We start from the raw sequence: 21,012 nt of genomic DNA on the forward strand, positions 1-21,012 counted from the left end.
CACCCCATGGGAGACCAGGAGAAGCACCTGGCTTCTGCCATCAGATCAGCGCGGTGTGCCGGCCACAGCGCGCCAGCCGCGGCGGCCATTGGAGGGTGAACCAACGGCAAAGGAAGACCTTTCTCTCTGTCTCTCTCTCTCACTGTCCACTCTGCCTGTCAAAAAAAAAATAAATAAAAATAAATAAATAAAATAAAAAATAAAAAAATAGATTCGTTTTCAGGGAATACAGGGTTCTTCAAGAAGTTTATAGTTTTTGTTTCCCTATAATTCTGAATGACAGAAAAGTAGTATGGGAGAGCTAAGGGGTGGAGGACCATGAATGAGTTAGAATCTGATGGATGGTATTTCAGATTTTGTCCTCCCCTCACTTCATTTGGGAAAGAGTAAAGATAAGGTTCTGTATCATTCACTATGAATTTGGCTTCAAACAAAAGAAAAAGAAATCAACAGCTAGTAGAATCATATTATGTAAAGGGCTGGCTGTTCTAGTGGCTTAACTCATGTCATCAGGGACCCAAATTCTTTCATATCTGTTGTCCACAGTCTTCCTGCTGTGACTGATTCATCTTGTGTTACAGTGTGACTTACACAATCAAGGAAGGAGAGATGGGCGGGCCCTGTGGCTTAGCAGGTAAAGCTGATGCCTGCAGTGCCAGCATCCCATATGCATGCTGGTTCTACTCCCAGCTGCTCCACTTCCAATCCAGCTCCCTGCTATGGCCTGGGAAAGCAGTAGAAGATGGCCCAAGTCCTTGGGTCCCTGCACCCATGTGGGAGACCCGAAAGAAGCTCCTGGCTACTGGCTTCGGATCGGCACAGCTTCAGCTGTTGCAGCCATCTGGGGAGTGAACCAGCGGATGGAAGAATTCTCTCTCTCTTTCTCTCTGCCTCTCCTCTTCTCTCTGTGTAACTTTCAAATAAATAAATAAATATTTTAAAAAGTAGACAAAAGGAAGGAGAGGATTACTAGTAGGAATTCTATTAAAAGAATGAATGAAAACTATCACAGAATCCCTTAGACAGTTAATCATTTCTCATTTCCATTTCTGAACTAATTATGGGAAAAAAAGACATGGATTGTCTCAAACCTGTCAACTATGTCCCAGGTGCTAAAAAGTATAAGCTTATCACAAAGCATGCATACTCAGCGTGGAAGGAGTAAGTTCAGAAAGTAATTCTGGTGTTGTTGGAAAGTTGGAAGGAAGAAATGGAAGCTGGACATTATTGAGTAAACACACATTTCCAGGTGATGACAGTTGGAAAGTTATGAGAAAGGATAATCAAACATTTAAGAGACCTGTAAGAAAGCTGGGTGAAGAAGGTTTCCTGATATATACTGAATTGATCTTCTGTATATAAAGATAATTGAAAATGAATCTTGATGTGAATGGAATGGGAGAGGGAGCGGGAGATGGGAGGGGTGTGAGTGGGAGGGAAATTATGGGGGGGGAGCCATTGTAATCCATTAACTGTACTTTGAAAATTTATATTTACTAAATAAAAATAAATAAAAAAGAAAATGGTAATAAAATAATATCTATCTCATAGATTTCTATGAGGTTCATTCACCAACTTTAAGAGACTTTATTATGCATTAGTGTTCTAGTTGGAACAACTATAGTAAACAAGGCAGATTAACTACCTGCCTTGAGAAAGCTTGCGTCTTAGTGTACTTTATGGGTGTGAGTGTATACAATGGCAAAGAAGATAATAATAAATAAAAATATTACAATATAATTTCAGATAATAACAATTGCCATCAACGAAGTAGACTGGGAATAAAGGAGGTGAAGGGAGATGGTAGTTCAAGAGTGTACACATGGCAGTTTGAGGAGATGATCTTTGAGCAGAGACCTGTGGCAAGGTGAGCAGGCCCAGGTGGTTTCAGCACAGCAAGCAGAGGCCAGCCATGCCAAGTTTTAAAGGCTCTGACGAAGGATGCAGAATTTATGCACCTGTATTTGGAAGCCAGTGGGAGTTCTTGAACAGAGGTGTGACATGATCTGGCATGAATCTCAAGACCACTGTGGCCACTGTGAAATGAACAGACTGCGGAGGGATAAGGGGAAACCAGGGGAGGAGGAGTGAGAGCAGCACTGCCTCTCAAGCCTCTTGCCCACCCCACCACAGTGCCTGACACATGGTGCACATTCCAGCTAGGTTGGGGTGAGTGGGAGCCCCTACACCCTTTGCTTCCTGGTAATGCGTTGAGGGACTTCAGAGGTAACAGTCATGGCCACTCCCCCCATTTCCCTCCCTAGTCCCCAAGGGTGGAGGGCTAAAGAGGAGGATCTGATCCCACCTTTTCCTCTGGTGCAGCCTCTTCCTCTCTGTGTTCTGAGGGCCTACTGGTTTGCACGCAGGACTGGGACACAGTGAAACCTTGATGATCAGCTCTTGTCCAAGCAGAAAGGGGCCTGGCCCTCAGGAGAAAGCTGAAAGCCACCAGGGATTGTCCAGACCTATGAATGCCTGGATGGGCTCCTCTTATGAATTTTGGGTGGGTGGGAGAGGGTGGAATGGCAAGCCCATCATGACTGCCTATGCAAGCCAAGGCCACCCATGGAGGCTTAATCCACAATGGAGCTGTTAATTCCATCTGCATCTTTCTGACTCAGATACCTCTGGTCCAGAATTCTCTATGGAAAGAGAGGAGCTATAGGTCCCACCCTTGAAATCCCAACTCAGATCTAGTGCTTTGATTGTTATTGGGACTGGTATTTACCTGGGGCCCAGGGATGGAGTCCCCCTCTTGAATTTTTCTCATCAGGCACAGCGCTGTTACCCTGGCCTGGTCCATCTGCAGTTTGATTTAATCCTCACTTGGTTCCTTGCGACTCCAGCTGCAACAAGGAAGTTATCTGCAGAGTGGTACCACCCAGCAGTTTGTGGGAAATGCAGGATCTTAAATTGATCCCTGACCCTGTAAGAATTTGCATTTTAACAAGATCCCTAGGGATTTACAGGCACTTTACAGTGTGAGGTGTACTGACTTCTGACACATGCTCTCAGTATGTGTGGAGGCAAAGGCAGTTTGAGTGGGAAATTAGGCTTTCACAGTGATGACTCAGTCTTTGCTCTGCCCAACCCTCATGCCCACCTGTGTTATTGTATTTGTTAATTTTGCATTCAAAGACTACCATAGCAGAAAAAAATTATATAGCCTAATATTATTTCCACCCACCAATGGGATTATTGTTGTTTGTTTTGTTTTAAATCCACAGCAGTAACATTTACTTCTGCGAATCCTGTTACAATTATTTATGTCTTTATCTCTTACCAAAAGTATCATCAGTACAATGAGAAGTCAGCAAACAGAAGGCTGTCCTTCTGTGAAATGCAATCTTTACACCCAGGATTTAGAGGGCTCAGAGCCTCTGCAGCAAATATTTGAAGCATGTCAAAGGCCTACTCAGAGCAGAAAGCCTCGCCCTGCTGGAGAATAGACTTATAGAATGATAACCTTAACCTCAGAGTCTTCTCAAAGGGTCCCAAAAGAGTAAACACTTATGAGAACTAACCAGGCCTTTTATTGCGAGGGAGTGGAAAGCAGAAATTTCCATAGAGTACAGTGGGTATCCCCATTTTTTTTCGTGCAGCCCAGACTTGAAAGACTTAATGCCACTCAGTGCTTTCATGGCAGCCTTTAAATGAGGTATTGGAATAGGATTCAGAGCAGCATCCAGTCCAAGGCTAATGTGTGTTGTACATCTGAGGACTCTACCTCTTGCTTTCACATCACCTTTGGGAATTTTTTAAAGCCCCTCTCTCCATCCTACTGAACGTAAACCTGGTTCTGAAATAAGGATCTCTTTGACTGGGTCCCATAATTCTCTAGGTCAACTCATAGAATCCCTTAGACTCATTTTTGATTTGTTCATTTGTTCATTCATGCATGCATGTACTCATCATTTTACTCTGTGTCAGGCCCAGGAGCTGAGAACTGGATATGCAATAATGGTATGAATTTTTTGTAGATATTTTTTCCTCACCCTAGCACTAATATTTTTAATCTCATTTTCAGTAAAAATCATGGCTCCAGGTTCACTCACCCTCATCTTCCCTGATCCAAGTTCTTCTATCTTTCTGCATAGCTGCAATATCCATATGAACACTCCATCTAACACCCTTGACCACATTACCATCAACATATTTCTCCTTCAGTAGACTGCAGCAGTCTATTCCATTGATTATACTTTAAATATCATTTTTATATGTTAAATACAAGCATTCAAGTCTTGTATTTAAATAGTTATGTCATGCCCATAACTACTATTGTTATAGTCACTCATACCTGTTTTTCAAACTCTTTTTTAAAAATCTGTACCCTTATATTTATTGCAGTGCTATTTCTAATGACCAAGTCCAGCTTAGTATCCAGAAATAGAGGAGATGATATAGAAAATATGACAATATACACAATGTAATACTGTTCAGCCTTGAAGAGGGAAGAAATCCTGTCATTTGTAACAACATGAGTGATTCCAGACAAAATTACTTTAAGAGAAATAAGCCAGACACACACACACACAAAACAAATGCTACATAATTTCCCTTATATGTGGAATTCCAAGAAGTTAATCCTATAGTAGTAGAGAGCATAATGGTGTTTACAGAGACTGAGCAGTGTAGGGGGAAGGCAAGGAGTGGGGGAAGTTTGGTCAGTGGCTACAAAGATATAGTTAGTTGAGAGGAAATAAAAATATCGTGTGCTATTGCATAGTAGGGTGACCATACTTAACAAAAAGGCATTGTATGTTTCAAAATAGCTAGAAGAGAGAACAATTAATGTATCACCACAAAGAAATGATAATTTTTTGAGGTGAGGATATGCTAATTAACCTGATTTGATTATTACAAAGTGCATGGTTGTATTAAAACACCTCAATGTACACCATAAATGTGTGCAACTACGTGCCATTTTTTTAAAGTGCCATGGTTTCCAATGTCACAGATCTTCAAGAATGGAAGGGTAAGTGATCACTGTACACATCTTACATGAATGCCTTAGTACTTAGATGTGTGTGCATCACATTGAAAAGCAAGTACCAAAGGCCTTAAAGTCTCTAAGTATCCTGATGGAGGAGTAAACAGATTCTTGGTGGAACAGCATTTAAAGTAGATTTCATGTCTTATTATCCCATAACCTTTCTTCCAAAATTTCCTAAATGTTTCTGTTCACGTATCAGTTCACTCATGGTGGCTGAGGCAGGAGTAAATCTCATGCTTGCCTTATTCTTGGCTTATGTCATAAGGCAATGGTTTCTATATCATTTGTGAAGTATCTCTGTTACTGTGTGTAGGGAGGTATCTCTGTTGCTGTGTTTGGTGGTCTCTGATTTAGGATGGTTCCACTTAATGATTCTTTTTACTTTACAGTGGTACAAAAGTATATGCATACAAACATTCAGGTTTTCATTTTCATTACTATAAATTGAACACCTGAGTAAAAACTAGGTTTGGTATTAGATGATATTGCCTGATGGTTAGCTGTAAGTGTTCTCAGCATGTTTAAGGTAGGCTACTAAACTAAGCTATGATGTTTGGCAAGTTAGATATACTAAATGTACTTATTTTCAACTTATGATGTGTTCATTGGAAAGTCATTGCACTATAAGTTGAAGAGTATCTGTACTTTTGAAACTAGAAGAATATGCATGTGACCTTTTAAATGTTTTTTGACAGTCTTCCCATTGAGTTATGAGGTCTATATACTCAACTACCTATTAAGCAGAGCTGACACTATTTTTTGCTGGTTATTCACAGATGTCTAGGGTTGTGTGTATAAAGGCTGTGGGCCTCTTTCTGGTTCATTTGGATCATTCGCCTATGGAATCCTTGGTTACTAGATGAAAGCTCCAAATGCCCTGACACTCCCCTGTTACAGGAAACCCAGAACACACAGGAGTTGTTAGTAGGTCCTCCAGTCAAATATAACTTCCACAGCACACCTGGGAGTGAAGTCACCTCCAGATTATTTCAGTCTCTTGCCATGGATTTACTCCCAGCCAGTGAGTCATCTCCTCAGTCTCCAGACATCAACCAGAAGAAATGAGCCATTTCAATTGAATCTTATCTGAATTCCTCTTCCTGAAACTCTTAGTAGGCCTTTACATTTCCTCATGACATTGAATTGATTAAGATATTTCACTCTTGACACTTTTTTTCATTAACAACCCTTTTCTATTGAAGACTTCAGAGTTAATCTTCTTCTCAAACATGGAGGGCTAGGTAGGGTTTATTCCTTTGCAGGGAGATTCTGGTATCCACTTGCCACCTCCAGTTCTGGTACGAATCTGAGAAAGAAGGAGTCTTCACAAAAAACTGGGGAAAATTCTTTTCAACTTTCCCCACTGAGGTCTAATATTTACCAAGACATAATGTTGCTAAGAATAGGATATGCCATGTTAAAGTAGAAAATCAAACTCCCATTATTTATCCTAGTCATGATTACTGTACACTGAGAAAGAAACTCATTTTCAGGCTTCTGAGGTGTCTGGTGTCCTCCATTGAGGCTAGATCATGGATCAGTAGTGGCCTCTCTCATGTACATTTCTTGGTATGTATACTTTACTTTGTTAAAGCGTTTTAAAAATTCTCCTATTTTTTCTTGGCTGGGCTGTTGAATAAACTGGACTTCTTATTTTCACTGTCTTTGTCCAGAACACAAGGTATGTCCTAAACTACTTTAACATAATCCTGCATGACTTCCTTGCTTTCAGTGTTATTGTCATTCTGTTCTACCTGCAGCAAAGAGAGTTTTTAAAATATCATTTGATCATGTATTCTTCTACTTAATGGGCCCAAGTGGGTACCCATTGATATATGTCCAAACTCTGTACTGCTGTCTTCTACTTATCTCTACATCCATATCTTTTCTTTACTATGGGCCTTTATACCCTGTTTTCTGCTCTCCCTCTTTGAGTCACACTTGATGTCTAAAAGTTCCTCAACAACTATTTGCTCTCTTGAGACTCTTAATCTCATGAAGTGGGGGCAAAGGGCTACAAAGGACAATAAGCCACAGTTTTAGATATTCAGACCAAGGTTTACCTTGAGTTTTCAGCTTTGCCAATAGAAGAAAAGGAATATATCTATGTAGCCTTGAAAGTGGAGAGGGAGAGGGAAGAAAGGGTTGTCCTCCTTGATTTTTCTCTTCTTTGCCACCAATCCCACCAGTTTCCACCTCTATTTTCACTTACCCTGTCCCCTCAGAGGATTGGCAGATAAATGAAATTCACTTGAAATATGACTTCAGTGGGTAACTGTGGAGAGAGTACCACATTCCTGACATGCCAGTGACTAGGGCATTGTTACAAGTTGAAGATGTCTAAATGTAGTTCCTGGATGACATGACATCACTCTTGCTTCTTGATTTCCAATAGACCTGAGCACATATGCTCTTCCTAGCTTGAACTCCCAGGAAAAAATGCGAAGCTTTTGCCAGCCTTGAAACACAAGAACCACAGAGGAGAGGGACAGTGAGTGAATGGGGGATTGGTTACCTTTTGTCCTGTTATCCTCATTCTCCAAATGATGGTAAATAATCATCAATGCAGTAGCCTTGGAGTGATTTATTGGTTTATATACAATGTAAGAAATAATTCAAAAACTAATTCTGCGCAATATATGTTTACATAAAAGGAAAACTGTACACTAATAAATCTTGTTTAGGTGAGAATAATATGTGAAATTAAGGAGTCATTGGTTTCAGTTTAAAATTTTCCTGGGAGCAAGGGATAGTGAAGCGCCAGTTCTGTCTTCCCTAGGAATCAATGTCTCTCATGTGGAAAGGTTGATGGAATCTGACAGTTGGCAAAATCAGGGTCCTTCCTGTACCAAGAGGTCAGGGAGGACCTGCTGAAACAATGTTCACAAGGCTGTCTCTTCCTGGTAACTGAATTGGTTGCAAAGTGAGAATCTTTTACATTTAAAAAATATTTTAATTGTATATGTTTATGAGGTATAGTTTGATAATTAAGTACACATATTAATTGTGTGATGATCAAATCAGGTTATTTCACATCTCCATCCCCTTAAACATTTTTTAAAATTGATTAACACTTAATAATTATACACATTTGTGGGGTACAGTATGATATTTCAATAAATGTATGCAATGTGTGCTGATCAAATAAGGATAATTAGTGGTACTTTTCTTGTCATAGTTAATCTATGTTTAGCTATTCATAACAACTAAGATGTGGAATCAACCTAAGCGTCCATCAATGGATGAATGGATAAAGAAAACATCAGACACACACACACAGACACACACACACAATGGAATATTATTCAATCATAAAAATGCTATGATATCTTTTCATTTGTAGCTAAATTGATGGAACTAGAGGAGAGCATGCCAACTATAACATATAAGACTCAGAAAGACAAACACCGTATGTTCTCTCTCATATGTGGAAGCTAAAAATAAAGTGACAATCTGAGCTGTTAAGTGATTCCTTAAGAAATACAGATCCTGTACAGAAGACAGAGCTCAGAGGCTACCCCAAAGGGCTACAGATGGACCTTATATACAGCCACCCCCTGCTCCCACAACCCCTTAATTGCCGGAATTTCTCTTCATGGCTGCTTGCCGAGGTCATCTTTCAAGTGAGTTTCATTTAGTTGTCAATCCTTTGAGGAGGTGGGTAGAAGAGTAAGAAGATCAATAATGGAAGAGGCTTGGAGTGCTGGCAGCAACAGAATAAAAAGGTCAAGAAACATGACCCTTGCCTCCCTTCTCCATTCCCTTACCGCCCTGCTTGCAGAGCTATCTATATCTTACACTGTGGTTTATGGTCTCTGTGTGTTTCTCTGTCCCACTCCACCCAGAGGCAGAGTGTGTGTCTGGAACTTGAAAGATCTGGAAAATGCAGAAATAAATAGTCCCTACTCTCAAGGAGCTCATGGTTTTGTGGGAGAGATCCAGGAAACGACCTGCACTGACAACATATGGCTGTCCCAGCAAGATGATCCAGGAAGCTAGGATAACCTATCCAGGGATCAGGCAAATCTTCAGATATTCAGACCTTCAATCCTTCTATTTCTTCCCAGTTTGATATTGTTCTCCAGGTAGCATTGTCCTCCAGGTCCAAAGTCACCTCTGTGTCTTTGAATGCCATTATAAATGCTTTGGCCCCGTCACTTATCAAGACCCCAACTTGTATCATATCTCCCAGCCTACATGTGTCTTTCCCAGGCAATCCAGCCCTTCCCTGTCCTCTCACAGATTCTCTTTGTTCACCTTTGGGGACAAGAACATTTCTGGTAAAAGTCACCGACCTATAACAGGCTTTATAACAGGATTTTTCTAAAGGTGCAACGGATTGGGCATCTGTGCTGCAGGCACTCATTTCTTGTTGCTTGTTACTAGAAACCTCCCTCTGTGCCTTTGCTGTTCAGCCTTGGCTGTTCTATTCACTGCTGTATTCTTATCACCTTGTATAGAGTTGTATGTGCAATAGATATTTGTGGAATGAACTTCACGCCACTCCAAGGAAGATTCTAACAGAATTTTAATAGGAGTCTTGTTTTCTGAGGGCTTTTTAATGTTTGCCCAAATTAGTAAACCAGCACTGAATCTCACATTCTTCAGTGGGGCCTTGGTATTTTCTAATGACTAAAACCCTGAAAAGGTATAATGGTAATGGGAGCTAAATTGGTTTATTATGGCTAGTATAACAAAATAACTACAGAATCTCTGAATTTAGTTATTTAAAACAACAAAAATATAGTAACTTACAGTTCTGGAGGTCAGAAGTCCAAAATGAGTCCCTGTGGGCTTTATTTCTTCTGGAAACCCTGCAGGAGAATCTGCTTTCTTTCCTTTTCCAGGTTCTAGCATGTGCCTATATTCCTTGGCTACTGCCTTCCTTCTGCCATCTTCAAAGCCAACAATATTGAGTTGAGTTCTTCTCCAGCTGCAGCCTCTCTGGTTTTCTCTTATACTCCCCTCTCTACCACTTTTAAGGACCCTTGTGTTTGTGTTGGGCCCACCCAAATAATCCAGGATAATCTTATTTTAAAGTCAGTTGATTGGAAACCTTAATCTCCCTTTACTATGTAAGATAATATGTTCAAATACTGATGATTAGGAAGCAGAACCATTTGGGGATGCCATTATTCTGCTCACCATAAGAAGGATTCTTGGCTCCAAGATTTCAATGCATTTCTGATATGAAAGCACATCTTTTCCTCTAAACATCCCTGTGCCTAAAGCCCCATCCAGTCCTAGATATCTTCTTTCTTCTCCTTCCCCTAACTCTCCCTCATTACCTCACTTCCGTTTCACTTTTCTCTCTTTTCTATTAGTTCTTTTTCCTCAGCCTATAAAGCGATTTCAGTTTCTCCCACATATAATAACTAAATTATCACAAAATGTCTAAACCATACATCCTCTCCAGCTACAACTGTATCTTTTTCTTTTTCTTTTTCGGCAAAATGTCTTGAAGGAGGTCTTCATTCACTATCTCTCTACTCTCACTTATCAACCCATTGTGCTTTGTGCTCTCTCCCTATCACCCCACAGCCAGCATGTTCTTCCAAAATACACAAAAGTCTTTTGTCTATATATCTAAAGGAGATTTGTGGGTCTTTGTCCCTCCTGAAATCATTACTAGGAGCCAACAGTGCTGAACACCTCCACCCCTCCTTCAATTTAGAAATTCTCTCTTCTCTCCCTCAGCATTCATCTGTAACATCATCTCCTCCTTGTTCACCTTGTACTTGTCTGGCTGGCCATTCTCAGTTTCCCTTCCTGACTTCTTGTCCCAGGCCCACTACTTAAATGCTACTGGTCTTCTCTGGGCTCTGTTTAGGCCACATTTTTTAAGAAGTTTTTTTTAAGACTTATTTTATTTATTTGAAAGGCAGAGTTACAGAGAGGCACAGCAGATAGAGAGAGAGAGAGAGAGATCAACCATCTACTTATTCACTCCCAAAGTGGCCACAATAGCCAGGGCTGAGCCAGGATGAAGCCAGGAGCCAGGAACAAATAACTTCATCCTGGTTTCCAACGTGGGTGGCAGGGGCCCAGGGCCATGTTCCACTGCTTTTCTTGGGCTATTAGCAGGGAGCTGGATAGTAAGTAGAGCACCTGGAATTTGTGATGCCAGTGTTGCAGGCTGTGGCTTTACCCATTACACTACAGTGTTGGTCCAGATTACTCTGTTGAGTTTAGGTCTCCACACTGAGTTATGCCCTTTGATATTCAATTGCTTCCAGTACACCTCTATCAACCATGCCCCACAGACACCTCCATTTCATATTCTGATACTGAGCTAATAATCTTCTACTCAAACATGCCGTTGCTTCACCAGTCTATGCTTCTCTTCTTCCTCCACTCTTTCATTGAAGTCAAACTTTTTGTCTAACACACAACTCAAAACCAGTTTTTCTGTCACCACTCAACCACCATCATCACTCTTACATCTTCCTCCTTAGCACCCTTTAATGCCTCTCCATTGCTTTTAGGATAAAGTCTAAAGGCCCTTCCCCAGTCTTTATAGAGCTCTTTCCAAATGGTATGCCTCTGCCTCTCTTTCTAGCTTCGTCTAATATCCCTCTTCCCCTTTCAGTTCCCTTTCTAGCCATAATTAACTAAGTGTCTATAGCTTTCATCTTTGAACACAATATTCCTTATGCTTGATCATTCCCTCTCCTCTCTCTCTCTCTCTCTCTCTCTCTCCTTCTCTCTTTCTCCCAATTTCTCCCTGCCCCTGCCTCCTTTTGGGCAAAGACAGGCTAAGTCCATGTCACAACCTACATGATAGTTTTTCATGTAAGTACTTCCCTAAGCATCTCAGGCTAGTCAAGAGGCTCCATCCATGTTCCCTCTGCACCTAACACTCAATATTCTCACAGCTTCTTTCCTGTATCCCTCCATTTGATTGTGTCTGTTCAGTGTACTCCACACTTGTTTTCATTATGAAATCCACAGAACTTGGAACAGGATTGACACTCATGTCAAGGAAGCTTTCAATAAATACCTGATGAGTGAATTAATCCCCTTCCTCTTACTATACTAAACACAATAGGGACCAACTGGCATCTGGAAAACAACTTTACCAGTCACTAAGAGAACTATGCAGAGATGACACCCTATAGGACGATGCATCAACACTGTTTCTAACCTACCCCACAATCAGAACATCTGAGTAGTAGGAAACACACACCCAAACCAAGAGGCATGCCCTGGAACAACAATGCCTCCATCTTCCTTGAGATACCAAGCCTGACTCAGCCTGCCTTATAGTGTTGTTGAAACCCCAAAGAGGCACCAAAGGTTTTCCTAACTACATATATTAGATAAATTATTTGTAACTTTGTGCATTTTGAAGGCCCTTAAGTAGATCAGTAACCACCACACCCTGAGTCTCAGTTTCATAATCTATAAAGTAGAGATAATAATGGTATATGTTCCAAAGAGTTGCCAGCACTTAACACAGTAACTGCCAAGTAGGAAACACTCAGTGAATGGTAGCTCTCAGTGTTAGTCTTATTGTTATTATCACTATCCCCTACAGCCCACTCTTTTACCTAATTTGGCCTATGTTCCTCTGTAACTTTTTCATCCTCTCCCAAATTATTCTTGGTTAATTTTTTTTAAATCTGCATCACATTCATTTGTTTACAATCATTTCTTGAGTGTTTTACTAAGTTCTAGACACTGTGTTATGAATGCCTGCATCTGGATGTGGAGAAATAGGGAGTTGGAAGGAAAGCAATTCAAATGCCTGCTTCATGTCAGTTGAATATATATATGTGTGTGTGTGTGTGTGTGTGTGTATGTGTATGTATGTATGCATATATCAGATTTCATATATACAGTTTAAGAATATTATGATACTTCCCACTCTCCCTCACTTCCCCCCTCGCACCCACCCAACCCAGTTATTTAATAGACATTATGTGCTCTGTTATAACACTGGAAACTCTTAACCCCCAAAACAGTTTTTTTTTCCCTAGGAGAATATTTTGTTCCAAGAGAACAACCAAGATGATTTTTTTAATTCAAAATTTAAGAAACCCACAAATTAATAACCCATATTGTATCTGATTACAGCTCAAGGGATAAACACAAGCGTGTCAGTTAGTATTTACCCCACCAGGCACCAGGATTCTGGGACTTCAAGCACATTGGATTTGACTTCCCTCAATGTTTACTTTGCTGACATTAGCACACAAAATGCATAGCACACATTTACTTCATTTTAATTGTGAAAACTATTCAGACTGACTTGTACAGAGGTACAGTTGATTTCAGGACTGATATATTTGGCTAGAATACTGGAAAGTCAGACCCAGGAGGGCCCTTAAAAACTTAATAGCGCAATGAATCTTGATGTGAATGGAAGGGGGAAGGGAGAGGGAAAGGGGAGGGTTGCGGGTGGGAGGGAAGTTATGGGGGGGGGCATTGTAATCCATAAGCTGTACTTTGGAAATTTATATTCACTAAATAAAAGTTTAAAAAAGTGTAGATATTTTTATTTTAGTAAGTTAAAACAAGGGTCAGGATGAACCTCTCAACTGCATGTTAAAAAATTATGTATGCATGTTACAATATTTTGAATATAACTGGAAGCTAGTTTTTTCCTTAATCACTATTGGTTATCACTCTTTGATCAAAACATTTCATCAGTTATCATAAAATGTTATATATAGTAGAAAAAGTAGAAAAAATTATATCTATATTTCCAATTTCAAATGTGATTAAATAGATTGATCTCAAAAAAAATTTAATAGTGCATGAATATCTGAGAGACACATATGTGGATGCCCTATGTTAAGTCATTAACAGTATAAGGATTAGAAAATTTATCTCCTCAAGTGAATGACAAAGATTCCAATAATCTTCTACATCAAGTAACTCATTTATTCCTTGTAATCATTCCTGGAAAAGTATTTTCTTTTTAAAAAATATTTTATTTATTTATTTGAGAGGTAGAGTTATAGGCACAGAGAAGGAGAGACAGTCCAAAGTCAGGATCCAGAAAATGCTTTCCCAGGCCATAAGCAAGGAAGTGGATCAGAAGAGGAGTAGCTGGGACTAGAACCAGTGCCCATATGGTATGCTGGCACTTCAGGAGGAGGCTTAGCCCACTATGCCACAGTGCCAGCCCTGGAAAAGTATTTTCTTAATACATATGTTCCATGGAGGTTAAATGACATGCCCAATATTATTTAACATAGTTGGGACCAGATTAGATATCAGTATTATTTGCCTCCCAATGCTTATGTCTTTTTACCACTCATATTTGCTCCAACCACTATCAGCTATTGCTAACAACCATTTTGCTATCTCTATATTTTCATAGATTTGGACAGAGGTTAATCCAAGCCTCTTATATTGCTGCACATTAATACTTAAAAGATTGCCTTTTGTACTAGGTTCAGAGACTGCTGTGTCTGTCATCATGTCTCCTTCAAGGATACTGTAGTATGATCATGACTCAAAGCCAAATTGCCTAGAACCTCTTCCCAACTGAGGCAACCGTTGAGCAAAGCACCAGCCTTTGGCAGCATTTCCCATTGATCCTAACCTATAAGAGACCTGCTAGTGACACAGAAGCTGGAAATGTTGACTGTAACTCATAATAGGATGCCAGATAAGCATATATATGGCTTGAGGAGATTGACAGCTTTGAGGTCAGTAGCAGATAATCCTAATATTATCATAAAGGGAATGTGATGACTAATGAGACCTTGGATGTCATTGGTTGAAGTTTTTTACTTTGGCAATAAACATTCATTAAATTTCCTTAGGTCTGCTCTCGTCTAGAGGTGGGGTGGGGGGGAGGATAATCTGTGGCATAGTAGGTAAAGCTGATGCTTGCAGTGCCAGCATCCCATATGGTCACCAGTTTGAGTCCAGGTTGCTCCACTTGAAAAACCAAGCTCTCTGCCATGGCCTAGGAAAGCAGTAGAAGATGGTCCAAGTCCTTGGGCTCCTGCACCCACATGGGAATCCTGGAAGAAGTTCCTGGCTCCTGGCTTTGGATCAGCACAGCTCCGGCTGTTGTGGCCATCTGGGGAGTGAACAAGTGGATGAAGACTCCCCCCCCCCCATCTCTGCCTCTGCCTTTCTGTAACTCTGCCTTTCAAATAAATAATTAAATCATTAAAAAAACAGGCAAGGAGGGGCACATGTATGATTCTAGTCTAGATATGGATCCTGGGAAGAGGGCCCAACTTGAAGTAGTTGAACATCCTAGAGCTCTCATCCAACATGGCATCTGCATGTAGAAAATTTCATTTGCTAGAATGCAGAGTCCTAAGCCTCCATCCTGTTGTCTTTTAGGGTTATCTTGAGACTATGATAAAACCTAGTTTACTGCAACAGAATCTAGCAGTATACTAGCACTCCTATTCATTCATTTGACCCTTCAGTGACCTGAGAAAGGGTCCATGGATTTTAAAATAGTGTAACGAAATGTATTTGTTGGGCAGAAGGATAGAGAGAGGCTGCAAGGATAGGAAACTTGCCCTGAATGTGCAGGAAATTGGCTTGAAATGGTGATACCAACTCCAGGGATCAGTAAGAGGATTTTCACCAGGCATCTCATGGGTGCTACTATCATCTTGCTGGATCTATATAAGCCAACCTTCTGGGACTAGAAGAATATGACGTGCATCCAGGTTTTTTTGGTAGATGAGATATTGTGTCTCCTATACTACCTTTTAGGTCCAGAGTAACTATAGTCACCATCCACCCTAATATGTAGAATATCTGGACAGTTAGAAGAAATAAATTTGGCTACATTATGGTCTCTCTCACTCCTGGATTTTGGAAATCCTGTCTTAAATACCATTATCTTCTTTGCTTGGGAAGCTCTAAATGAATTACCTCATCTCATAAAAGCTGAAATCCTAAGTTATTTTATTCAGTAAATATTTGCAGAGTTTGGACTATGGTTTTGGTCCTACATTGTAGTATTCAAGGATGGCTCTCCCTTTCAGTGTTTAGTCTGCAATGATACTTGAGGACTTTTGGAAGTGTGAGAACATTTCTGAGTTCAGTGAAAGCCCACATCACTGGTAAACACTTATTCTGGGAGACAAGAGCATAAAATGCAGGATCTTTCAGGTGAGAACTGAGGGATTAGCTAGGTATCAGTTTGGCAGTCATCAGCATAAAGAAGGTATAGAGCTATTCATATGTTTCTAAACGTCTTTGACTCTCTGTGCCTCTCTCCTTGATTCTGAACAGGCCTAAAATATGCTACATGACTTTCCAGGCTAAGACAGTAAAAGCCATGCAGCTTCCATCTGGTTTTATTGGACCACTTATCCTCTGGAGGAAACCCTTTTTGAACCCAGGTACTATTCTGTGAGAATCAAAGGAAAGGTCATGTATAAATGATCCAGTCAATAGTCCCAGGTGAGTGAAGGACCCCATTCTGTAGTTCGGTACCTAGAACCTACTTTTTCTTCTCAGTTTATGGCCAAACTTTTATCCTACTATATAGTATTGGTGTTTGGCAACTAGTACACCTGCATCTTGCTGCAGAATCCTTTGCCAAGTGGGGCTGAGAAGTGGATGTTTCATATGTCCTAGTCAATTAAGTCACCCTGTGCTTGTTTGAGTGTCCCTATCTGTGGCCCCAGGCACCTTGGAGAAGATAACAGCCATATTTTCTTTGCCTTGTCCACATTCTTGAGTCATGGGTATAATAAAAGGGGATTGTTTTACTTTGAAATAGTTTGTTACACAATAAGAGATAATTGGATTATGTGGTAACTGAAAAGCCATCAGGAAAGGTGAGGTCATTCAGGGAGACTGTGGAGAGGGAAATGAAAATAGGAACAACTTTGTAGGGAACTCCAGCCTTTAAGAGGAAAGAGAAATTGAATAGAAAAAAAAGTGACAAACAGAAAGGTGGCAGGGCAAAAGATCAGGGGTATCAGGAGTGCGTGGTGTCATGGAAAGCAAAGAGATAGTCTCATGAATAAAGTAGTTGTCAACAGTGTCAAATGCTGCTGACAGGTCAAGTAAGATAACTGCAAAATGCCTTTAGGTTTTAGTAGCAAGGGCAGTGGTGAGTCAGCAAGAGCAGCTTCACTAAGAGCTGATAACAAAATTAGAAATCTTTCAAGAGAGGAGCAGAGATGAAGAACAAAGGAGGGGCTGGCCCTAGACCAAAGGGAGGCCACATTTTTCTGTGACAAAAGAGAAAGAAAGTATGGTGTGTGCAAATCTTGGGAGGTCTGTTTGATCCTAAGCCTAGGAAGTTCCCTTCTAAGAATTTCTGTTTTCCCTTGAACTGAACATTTGGAGGACAAATCAAAGGGTGAGCTGTATTTTCCCACACTGCTCTTTGTTTACCTGAGGGCCCCCTGCCTGGCACAAGCACCCCATTAATCTCTGCAATTCAATATCTAACTTTTTCTATGTTGGGATTGGATCTGGGCCACTAATAATACTACATCTCACCTCAGCACATCGTTACATGAAGCTTAGGGTAAGGATATGGAGCTGGGGGTGGGGACCTGGGGTAATCACTGCTAGACCCGAGTGTCTGGAGTGTCTGACCCTGCATTTCCAGGTTCAGTCTTCTAGTTGTCCTTAGTTGGTGTTTAATCAAAGTGTTATTAATCTACCAACCTGAATTGTGTCAAAGAGAACCAAAGGATGATATTTGTGCTCCGGGAGTGGGAGAATAGCAACGGAATCAGGGCAGGATACATGTGGGGACACTTAAGGGCAGACTGTGCCACCAGGGCAGTGACTGGAAAGGGTACTTGGCTGACTTGGCTTTGATCAGAATTTGATTTTGCTAATAGGGAAACTAAGTCTCAGCTCAGGGGAGGAAGTTGCACAACATTACACAGCAATTGTGACGGTATTGAATCCTGGCAGAAATTCAGATGTCTATTCTCAGTTTTTCCCAAGATATCAAATTGTGTAAGTGGAGGCAAAAGGAAAGTAGATCTAGATTATTCCTGTTTTGACAGCATGAATGGAACTGGAGGATATTATGTTAAGTGAAATAAGCCAGGCAGCTCATTCATATGTGCATTCTTAAAAAAACAATAAAACAAACAAAAAAACCCAAACCAAACCTGAATGTGTTAATTTCAGTGTAATAATCAATTCATTATGCATGTGTTTATCAAAACATCATGATGTACACCTTAAATATATGTAATTAGAGAAGAGCAAAAGATCAGGTGGAGGCCCCAGAAGGCAGCACAAAGACCGGCATCTTTGTCCTCACTCCAGAGGGAGCCTATGTACTTCAGAAGTTGCTGAAACTGAAAACAAGAAATCCCTGCCTCCAATTGTAGGGCCCTATTTGACAGGGTTTCCCTCAATTGCTTCCTTCTTCCATTCCTCTTCTTATTCCTTCCAACTTCTGCTGGACCACCTGAAAAATGTAGCTTTTCAGAAGGCTCCCTTTCCAAATCTGGCTTGAGTCATCCCCAGGGTGTTATAACACAGATGCATCCTAGAAAGCCAGCGAGCTATACTTGAAGCCTGTTTCAGAAGTCTATGTCACTCAGTCATGCCTTCCTCTCCTGCCCCAAGTACTCTAGCTTGAGGACCCGATAGATAATTAGATGAAACCCCCAAATTTAACAGCCCATGGGAGCAAACAGTTATTTAATTTGGAGAAAGATATTTAAGGTGGCTTGAGAACAGAGAACATTTTATTAGTACAGAGATGTTGTTAGAGCTGCTTTAGAAAACGACACATTGTATTTGTCTTCATTGATTATGGTCTGGCTAGTCTCCTCTCCTGTCACTCTGAAGAAACGCACCCCCATGTAGCTCTGATATTTATTTATTTAGCAGAAATAGACTGACAAACAGAGAAAGAGAGGAAGAGGGAGAGGGAGAGAGAAAGAGAGAGAGATTGATTGATTCTATCTGCTTGTTCACTTCTCAAATGCCCACAATTACCATGACTTGGCTGAGTCCAAAGCCAAGAGCCAGGTAAGGTATATGGGCATCCTAATCAACAGCTTAACTTCTGCATGAAATGACAGTGCCTGTAGCTCTGATCTAGATTAACCTTCATTTATACAACTTGTTGAATATTACAGTTAGTGCTGCATTAAGCCTGTGATCATATAATGGATTGGCATTATGGCTTTTGCAAAACATAAAGAAAAAAAGAGAGGAAGGAAAGAAGGGGGATTGAGGGAGGGGGGAAGTATGGTTATCTTAGAATTGTACCTATTAAATACATGAAATCTGGTCTCTTTATATTAATAAAAATTAAAATAATTTAAAACTTTATAAAAGAAAAATCATAAACACATATTGAGTGCTCTCTATGTTCTAGACACTCTTCCAGCAGCTTCTAGACTGGTACCATAAATGATCTTCTGAGGAAATCTCTTGCTCTAATATATACCATAAAATACTTGAGTTCAGAGGTACCAGTCCCAGCCTGGGGCAGGGTTTCAAACTTTAAGAGAGCTCAACAAAAGAAAGTGTTGATGGTAACAGCTTTGGCTTCCCCAAAGACTAGTGGAATAGCTTTCAGGGGCAAAATGGATTCATGAGGTTCTTAAGGAAACAACAACACTTAGCTGTCAGGCAATTTTATAAAGGAAGTTGCCCCCTGTACCTTCTATGGTTCTCAGGGTATGATTGAACCAGTCAGGGACTGTGAGATTGCTGTACCAGCAGGGCATCCATCAGATGATCATAGGGCTGAACTGCATCAGGCATGAGATTGCCTAAGTCTCTGCTATGATTTCAGACATAAAAACATTTTATCTGATTTGAAATGTTCTCCCAAGAATGTTCCCATCCCTTAGTGGCCAGGTAATTTTCTCAAGCAGATCTCATGAGATTTCCCAGATTGTTCTTAACTCTGTAAGAAAAAAAAGGATCATCATTCATTTCCCAACATATAGTTCAACCAACCAGACAATCACTGTCACTCTGCCTGGTAACTATTGCCTAAGAGAGCTATTGCCTAAAGGAAGGAGTAATCAATGAAAAAAGGGAAGGCTTGGGAATCATGATAAAAATATCTTTTAGCAGAGCATGCAACACAGCTGTTTCCTTTTCTTTCATGTTGAATAATGAGACCCCTGAGTCAATCAAAGATATGTTTTCACATAGGTTCCATTTTGTATGATTTTTTAAAAAAAGATTATTTATTTGAAAGGCAAAGTATAAGAGAGAGATGGAGGAGAGAGAAACAGAATGAGAGAGATCTTCCATCCACTGATTTACTGCCCACAACAGCTAAGGCTGGTCCAGGCCAAAGCTAGGAGCCAGCAGCTCCATCAGAGTCTCCCACATGGATAGCATGGGCTCAGGTGATTGTGGGCACATTATCTATGGCTTTCCCAGGCTCATTAACAGTAAGCTAGATCAGAAGTGGAGCATCTAGGACTGAAACAGGTGCTCTAATGTAGAATGCTAGTGTTGCAAGAGGTAGCTTAACCCACTGTGCCAAAGTGGTGACCCCTGAATGACTGTAGTAGATCTCTTTGCTCTGGGGATAGCTGAATAATCTAATGTTGTTAAGAAGTGGAAAGTTCGTGTGTTATGAGACTGGGGATGAAAGTTAGGAAAGGAATAACAAAAAAAGTTCCCCAGCACAAGTACAATTCAGAAAGGGTTTAATAAACAGCCGCTAAACATTGCACCAAAGCATTTGGAAACACAATTTCTACAGAGAGGCAAAGATCAGGCTTCCATTCTAAATTCCTTTAAGACAATCATTAACAGCCCCACCCACCCCACCCCCATCCCCACATAACCACAAGACTACACTCTTCTAGTCATGAATTTACCTACAGTCTTAAGAATAATGGGACTGGCATGCATTATCCCAGCAATGGCAAGGAAGCAGGGAATAGGGGAAGATGGATGAAAAGGCAACCAGCAGCTAATGATACACCCCTTAGGAGCTTTGTTCAGGTGGTGGGCAGGGAGAATCTGCTTGTGGTGCCATCAGAGGCATTACCTTGGACTTCTAGGATACTCTGGACTGGTGAAGGTATTCAGATCCAAAGTGGCTGGGGCTGCCCTCCTAAATGGTC

General features: G+C 40.6%; 2 protein-coding genes across 2 annotated transcripts in view; one reads left to right on the forward strand and one right to left on the reverse strand.

The window, feature by feature from the left end:
* LOC138847567 (uncharacterized) overlaps positions 1 to 21,012 on the forward strand; it is a 668,340-nt gene that overhangs the window by 176,293 nt on the left and 471,035 nt on the right. The gene's annotated exons all lie outside the window — the stretch shown is intronic.
* Positions 1 to 21,012, reverse strand: part of GABRA3 (gamma-aminobutyric acid type A receptor subunit alpha3) — a 327,873-nt gene that overhangs the window by 26,517 nt on the left and 280,344 nt on the right. The gene's annotated exons all lie outside the window — the stretch shown is intronic.

This window comes from Oryctolagus cuniculus, chromosome X, assembly GCF_964237555.1.
Source record: "Oryctolagus cuniculus chromosome X, mOryCun1.1, whole genome shotgun sequence".
Classification (NCBI taxonomy): Eukaryota; Metazoa; Chordata; class Mammalia; order Lagomorpha; family Leporidae; genus Oryctolagus; species Oryctolagus cuniculus.